The sequence below is a fragment of the Zeus faber genome (assembly GCF_960531495.2).
Source record: "Zeus faber genome assembly, chromosome: 10".
Lineage (NCBI taxonomy): Eukaryota > Metazoa > Chordata > Actinopteri > Zeiformes > Zeidae > Zeus > Zeus faber.
In genome coordinates this window covers 15987308-15995550 of record NC_137199.1, presented here as the reverse complement: position 1 = coordinate 15995550, position 8243 = coordinate 15987308, and positions in this window count along the sequence as shown.

Sequence of the window (8243 nt, the reverse complement as noted above, 5' to 3'; positions counted from 1 at the left end):
GCACACTCGCAATGACGTAACCGTCTTTATGGCCGTTGTGTTGTTGACTATTTTGTGGCTAGGGATGTGACGGTATGCCGTGAAATTCAAATATGAAATTGTACTATCATAAACGTAACCTAATACCGTGATAGTAAATTCCGTATAAAAAAAACCCCCAACATGTTTTCCCCTATTTTCATGCGGGAAATTTGTTTTTAAACCGTAGACCGATCAAAACGAGTGAGTGAGTTGGACGTGTTGCCATAACCATACCGATCACTACTGAACAATGTCGACATGCTGCCGTCGCCTTATCCACATGTCTTTGTCCGCTGTTGTATTTCACCAGGACGTGTTCCCAAACAGGGAAACACTTCCCGAACTTCTCATTCCCATTGGCCGTGACGTTCGCCGCTCGCCAATTACACATATGGATGTGTTTGTGTATCTGTCCGGTGCCATCTGTTGTATCTGAAGCGAGAGGGAAGGAAGGAAGGAAGGAGAAAAGTGCAAGGGTTTGAGGACAGTAGGAGGAAGGAAATTGAACATATTAGTGATTTAAAATGAAGTTTCATTTGATTCACACTGCGGATCCAAGATGTGATAAACACACAGGAGGCCGGCCTCATAGATGACAGACTACATGATGATGAATGAGTTCATGTTTAAGACACTACAGAAATGTGACAGTATGAGTCTTTATAATACAGCATATTCATTAGTAGTAGTGTTATAGTGTTTATTGTAGTCATTATTAATAATATTATTAAGAATTTTAGTTATTATTAAGAATAGTATTAAGAATATTACTCAAATGATTGTTGAGATGCTGTCACCCTGGTCCTCGTCGACGCAAACTCAGGTGAGGAAAAGGTGAAGACAGGGAGACAACAGCAAATCACTGAGTTAGTTGGAAGCAGAAGCAGTGGGTAAGATGGGTTTATATCTTGAAGAGCGCAGAGGCAAGGAACGAGACGGAAGGGGAGATGGATTAAGGGAATATTTCGTCAACGCTGTACTGACCTTCAGACCTGCAGCGCAGCCGGGTTTTTAATGACAACAGAGCCGATCGTTTTCAAGGTCACACTTAAAGGGGAAGTGTTCAAGGGTCAAGTATTTAGCTGTTGATTTTGACTGACAAAAGAAAAAAAAAAACATAACCAATTTTTTTTTTAAATATGATAATTCACCAGAAACAGGCATTGAGAGGTTGATATAGTAAAAGTAAAAATAATATGATTAACAGGAAGCGCAGGCATGGTCTTCACCTTCACCAAGACTTTGGTGGGATTTAAACCTCAAACAAATTAAATGTGATTTACCTCCAAACTTTCTACATGCCCAATGTCATCTATGATTCATGCTGTACCTTCACATTCACCAAGACTTGGGTTGGATTTCAACCTTGAACAAATTAAATGTGATTTACCTCCAAACTTACAACATGCCCAATGTCATCTATGATTCATGCTGTACATGCACATTTACAATCCTCTGCAAAACAATAAATTAGGTTCTTCCATCATGTATATCTCTACTTCTCCAAGTTGTCCAACTTAGATTAAAGATTTGTTCCACTTGTTCCACATCTCAAGGTCCACATTAGTCAGGAAAATAGACCAAATTGTGAGTTGTCAAGTAATGTTCCAGACACTCTTCATCGCCATAAAGTGTTTTCCTTTTATAAGGACTAGCTCAATCATGTTACAAATATACATTTTCTTCAAAAAATTTGTCCAAAATGCACGTTTGTCAGGGTTTTACAGGATTTAAGACGTTGCTTATCCAACCTAATTATGATTTCATCCAGGCCCTCCCTAAAGTCACCCCCTTCTCTTAATTCAACTCTAAATTCTATCCGGTCTGCCTAGATGACAGCTATATTTTTCATTCTTTCCTTCTCTGTAACCTTGCCTCTCTCTCTCTCTCTCTCTCTCTCTCTGCACCTTCGAATCAGACATTTTCTCATTCAAGCTCCTGTTTGCCAAACTCAGTTTGAAAGCTTCAGAAAGTAAAACAGATTAACAGTATGGTAATAGGCCGACTAGGACGATTAATAATACTGTTTTTTAACCTTTGTTGTCCCCTTCTGCATTGTTAAATATGCTGCCATTGGATGTGTGTGTGCGTGTGTGTGTGTGTGTGTGTGTGTGTGTGTGTGTGTGTGTGTGTGTGTGTGTGTGTGTGTGTGTGTGTGTGTGTATGTGTGTGTATGTGTGTGTATGTGTGTGTGTTTGTGTGTGTATGTGGGTGTGTGTCTGTCTGTGTGTGTGCCTGCGTGTGTGTAATTGGGTGTCAGCACTTCTGATCCCACACTGTCCTGTCGTGTGGTGAATCAGGAGTCTCTTGCTGTCGATGTGAGCAGTGCAGCCACTGCGGCTGGCGTAGCTCCGATGCTGGTCCAGAGGCTGTTTTGCATGTCTGTGTGTCATGCGCTCCTGGGAACACAGAGCGGCAGCGTAGGGTGGGAACAAAAAAATGTATTTTGGATATCAGATGCGAATAATTTCAATTTAGATTGCATATTTTTACTCTTTGCTCTTTCTCAGATCTTTAATAACTGCTGTTAAGGAAAAATACCGCTGTTGCTCTCCATTTCTGTTTTATGTTAACAGATTAAATTGCTACTGCCACACATTTAGTCATTATATGAATCTTCCTCGGTTAAATTATTTTAAATTCAGGGCAAATGCAGATGACTGACACAGTCATACACTTCCATATTGGGCAAAACAAGGATATATCTTTGTGATTCGCGCAATGGACAGCTCATTACACCAAAGCCAGGGGGTTGGATTTTGGTTTTGGGACATGATTGAGCAGTCTGCCAAGAGTCAGTGTAGGTCCCTGGCGTGGATCCTTTTGATCTTGTCATTTGTCCCTGGAACATTGCAACACTGGTTCAGAGCCACACGTACCTCAGAGTTGGCCGTAGGTAGACTCTGCTCCTCGCTATGTGGGTCAGACCTGGTTTTGCCGTGTTGATGAACAGTCATGTCAGTTCAGCTTGTGATGCGACCTAGACACCCTGACCTGATTACCTCGATGATTTCCTGTCATAATTTGCATGGCAGAACATTAGTTAATTTCTCTCTTTATCCCTCCTCAATTCTCTGAGGCCCTTGTTTGTTTCTTTCTCTCTTCCTCTCTCCTTCACGGTGGGTATTGAGTGAGTGGCTCTGACCTTCTAGATTCTCAGACCATGGGAATTATGTAAGTCCCCGGGTTCATTAACTCTTTGTCCATTGGCTGCATGGTTATGTGGATGAGTCCTTTGCGGTGGAGCCTTGCCACTCACTATAGATAAATTATATCAGGGTCAGTCACAGACTCCTCTCCCTGGGGTGGTGGCCTGGTCTTTTTGTATAAATAACATTACTGCACTAAAACGATATCTGATACAAGAAGGAGGAGCGTGCGGATGAAACAATTACTGCACTAGACATTTTGTGTGCAATGTTAAATCTGTGTTGTTAAAAGGTATTAGACACTGATCAGAAATGGGTGTTTCATTTATTCCATGACGACATGCATCATTAATTAGCATCATTCATTTATCATAAAGTATGTCTCAGAGACTGAGGTTAGAGGACTAAAACTGTGTCTGAATAATTCCTCTTTTTCGCAGTCAACAGTGATGAGGGCAGATGTAGGTCTATGTGGCTCTAGCTTGGCATCTGTGCTCTTCCAGCCCCAACAGCTGCTGCTTCGTTTAGGTCATCACTATGTGCCCAGAGGATTGAACTGACTGAGGGGTCAATGCCAGGCTGCATTCCAGGGAGCAGCCATGAAGGGAAGCTTGTGAGGACACACCCTTGAATGTCCACTTGAAGCTCACCCTATGTTACACAGTGACGGAATAGGGCATCATCCTCTATTCTCGCTTGAGTGGATTTTAATCTCTTGACCGAAGACGGTATGAATGGGCATGTGAAACATGCAGCCAGCTGCTGGGATCTTGAATGTAGCTTTTAATAAGAGGATTGTCTTCTCCCACAGTATCCTTACACGGCTCACAGTGGGACAGACAGAGTATACAACCACAGTTGCCATACACTTGAATGCTGCAGGGTTTATCCAGCTGTGACTAGAAAAAGATCTTGGCGGCTGGAAGGATCTAGTCCCTGACTGTAAGGTCAAAATCCCCCCCTGGATATCTGCGCATTTCTGTTGCAGCTTGGGTGAATGTGCAGTCTTGTCACAGACACATTCAAAGGATAACAAAATATTTATATTTTATGATTATTTAATATCTAGTGTTCTTTCATATGTTTTGCTGAAAATATCATACTCCACTCTGAAAAGAAAATAATATTCATCTTTGATTTCTGCATCAAATTCAGCTGTCCAGAAGCTCTATGCTCTCAATGCAGCTTTAACCTCAAACCTCATTCTCATCTCCTTGATGTCACACAGACCATTCACGGTGTCATGGTGGTACAAAAGATAAATATACCCAAAACCTGTTTGGTCTTGGACAAAAGGTGACTCATCCAGTCTGCCCACACGTAGCGTTTTATTTCTAGTAATGAACCTACTGTATTTATTTTTACTTGGCCCATCTGCAAGAAAGTGTACTCAGAAATGTCTATTTTATTTTAATATCAGTGATATTAAATTATATATTAATAGATTTCTCGATATTCAATATTATGTGATATTGATGGACCACACCCTTCTGTGTGTGTGTGTGTGTGTGTGTGAGTGTGAGTGTGAGTGTGAGTGTGAGTGTGAGTGTGTGTGTGTGTGTGTGTGTGTGTGTGTGTGTGTGTGTGTGTGTGTGTGTGTGTGTGTGTGAGTGCGCGCACATGTGCGCGCACGTGTGTGTGTTCTTCCTTCTGTCAGTCCATGCTCTCTTGTGTTTCCCGCCATCTTTTTTTTTCTGTGTGGGTGAAGCATATGAATAAACCAGCAAGGCTGAGCCGGGCGAGTAATGCTGTAAGAGTGAATGAGTCAGACTCATCCCACTGCTGTCTCCCCTCCCTCCCTCCCAATTCCTATTTTCACTCTGCTTGCCTTTCTCTCTCATTTCAGCCCTCCCCTTGCCTTTTCTGAAGTTGTGTGTGCATTGCTTGCTTCCCTCAACCTTCTTCTTTCTTTCTTCTGCCTCCTTTTACCCTCTTCCTCACACAAAAGATCTCTTTCTCCTCCATCGCCACCTCCCACACATCCTGATGTCATTGGCTTGTACTTTCTTTCTTGTGCCCTCCTCTGCCTCTCTCTCTCAGTGCAGGCTGTATTAAAATGGCTGATGTCCTTTTATTCTTGCCTATTCCGCAGTTGATTTAATGTTAAGATTAAATTCAAGCTATTTTTTTCAATTGTGCAGCATATGCATCATGATTTATGTTGGGGGGTCTCTATGCCTAGAATGCTCTTCCTTTACTGCCCTCTGTTTCTCCTTTGGCCTCAGAATATGATGTTCTCAGTGTAGCTGAATATTTCATGACATCCGTCCCTTTCTCTCACCCCTGCGACTACAGAAGTACATAGATGTTACAGGCTAACATGTGAAAAACTGTAGGTCGAAAACATATTGGTAACCTATGTTTTTCTTGTGGCAAAAGGTTTTACAATTACATTTTCTTCATGGGCTCGGCATTTTATCAACGGTCCTGGTGGTTATATTCTGTCTGTGACGCATGTAGAGCACTGTGACAGCCGGACAACGTGTCACTGAGTGTTTTCTTGTGAGTGTTGAATGTTTAGATATCTGCAGTGTGCAGAGCAAGAAATGAAAGCAAGGAGCATGTAGGAGGAGCGTGAACTGCCCCAAATAAATCTCCCACCTATCCCAGTAAATAGGTGTATGTAATTCCGCGGTACAAATAGTATATATAAATAGTAGTTCCGCAGTACTGACTTTCTAGAGAAGAGATATTTCTTTCTGTCTGCTTACTTCTGTAATGGATGCTCTAATAAGATGTGACTTTAAGTTTCTCATCATATGAGGTCTGACAATGAGGTCTGGAGATTTTTCTCCTACCTGATAAAATTCAGTTCAGTCAATTCAGTGTTTACTGTAATGGTACTTAAAAGGATTCAGGACTACGCATATATCCCATGTTATACAATGGAGTTTAAACACTCACTCACTCTCCCTCTCACTCTCTCATGAAGATGAATTAGTACTTGCATTTAATTGTTCTCTAAGCTCCTATTTTTCCCCCGAATGACCCCTGATAATCCTTATTCCCTCTTCCCTCTCCTCTAAAAGCTGTAGCGGGGTGATGGATTGTGTCAGGTTGACTTTTAGCAGAAAACCTCACAGGGGCTTCACCATGTCCTACCAGGTGCTCTAGATTTGTTATATTCAAAGCATCCATTTTTCTGTAGAGCTGCTTTCTCCAATCATCCTGGTCGTCCTGGATTAGGGCATCCGTTAACAGTGTGTAAAGGGATAATTCCACTTTGCCGTGCTCTTCTAATGCGATTAGGGGGAATCATCTTCATGATGCTCGAACAGTAGCGTTGTCAAGCACAGGGAGTAAATTGGGACACTGCTCACATCTTAAACTCTGATGGAGAGGGTGTTTCTATACATAGGTGCTGCTTTTACTTACCTCTCCTTCAGGCCTCATGAAGCAGCGTCCATTTTGAATCATATTAAATCTCGAAAATAGTGCACCGTCAGATTTAGACAGTTTCCTTTCCCAGTTGCAGAGATGACTTTGCCTGCTCTCAATTTCTCTATCTCTTTTTTTCTCACTCTCTCAAAGCCCCTCCAGCCCAGGCATCCAGACATAATTTAATCACGTATAGATATTACTGTGATGATGTCCCTTCTACCACATGATTAGTGGTTATGAAGTCTTGAATGCTTGAGTAGTTATTAATGACTTAGGTCCTGCAACTGTAATAATTGATGTTACATTACATTTTGAGTATGTTTAGAGAACACAAGTTAACAAATAGATCAGGTATTGAAGTGAAGATTAAAGCTCAAATCTGGCTGCAACCTGCTGAAACCTTTCTCTCATGTAACACTGTGCAACTTGTATGCTATAAACACACAGCACATTGTCTGCTAATTGAATCCAGTTAAGCATTTTTTACCTACTTACATTACAAAAGACTAATGACTCACCAATAGTTTACTAGTTATTTGACATAATTTATTGCCAGGCCCTTTATGCTATCTATCCATGACGCTTCTCTTTAATTTCTTAACAGGACCTGCCTCATTCCAACTCATCTTCTTTATCGAGGATGCTCTACCACCACTTTACAGTATATGTTACTCCTGCCACTCTCCCCTCCAAGCCTGATTTGTTTTATTTTGTGCTCATCATTTGCCATTTTTTTTATTTCCCTGAGTCCATTGTCAATGATTATAATTTGTTTTTTCATATGGAATAAAAACCATGTTCGTTCGATCTTGTTTTGTCACTGAGGTCCACATGAATCCTATTGACCTCATTGCAGGTTAACATGATGAGGAAAAACAAAACCATGTGCATCCACACACACAAACATGTTACATGTCAACTGATCAATCTGATGATCTAAAGTAGTAGGCACATCCTCCACAGATTATAAAAAAACTGATGTGGTAGGGTGATTCCTATGTAGCTGGTTCATTTTTAATGGTGGTGAGAGTGGAAGGCTGTGTTTGCATTTCCCAGAGAGCTGAAGGGCGGAGTCTTGGAGCAAGACAGGCAGCAAACTTTTTTACTTTTATTTATTTATTTATTTACTTTTAGTTACTTACTTTCCTCATTTTCTGCAGAAAGTGGAGCAGCCTTAAAAAAATTAAACTTCTTCCAACATGTGACTCTCTGCAGACCGCTGCTTTCGTGTATTATTCAGGCCCTCGTCTGAAGAAATGGGCCAAGGCCTTGTGCACCGGGCCTGGACCCGCAGTGCACTGCTCTGCACTTTAGGGCTCCATATACTCACCAGTGCATTACTTATGAGAGGTTAAAAATAGGTGTTACACAATGCCTCGAGGCCACACTGGTATCACTGCTGATCTTCACAAAATAACAGACCATAAGTGGGGATAATTGTGGATAAAAAGGTATGGTGTGTAGCCATTAGATGAGGAACATTGTGTTCTCAGGTTGGAAGAAGAAGAAGAAGGATCTGTTTTTCAGTGCAGAGTATTTCTTGAATTTTTTTTTAAATTTGTATATGCTGTAAACCTACAGCATCTATATCATCTCTCCAGATACACTGTTGTAGCTGCTGTTTGGTGCTGTGTTCTAGCAGTTGGCTTTTTCATTTCCGTAAGATAGGCAGTCATACAGGGAATGTGATAA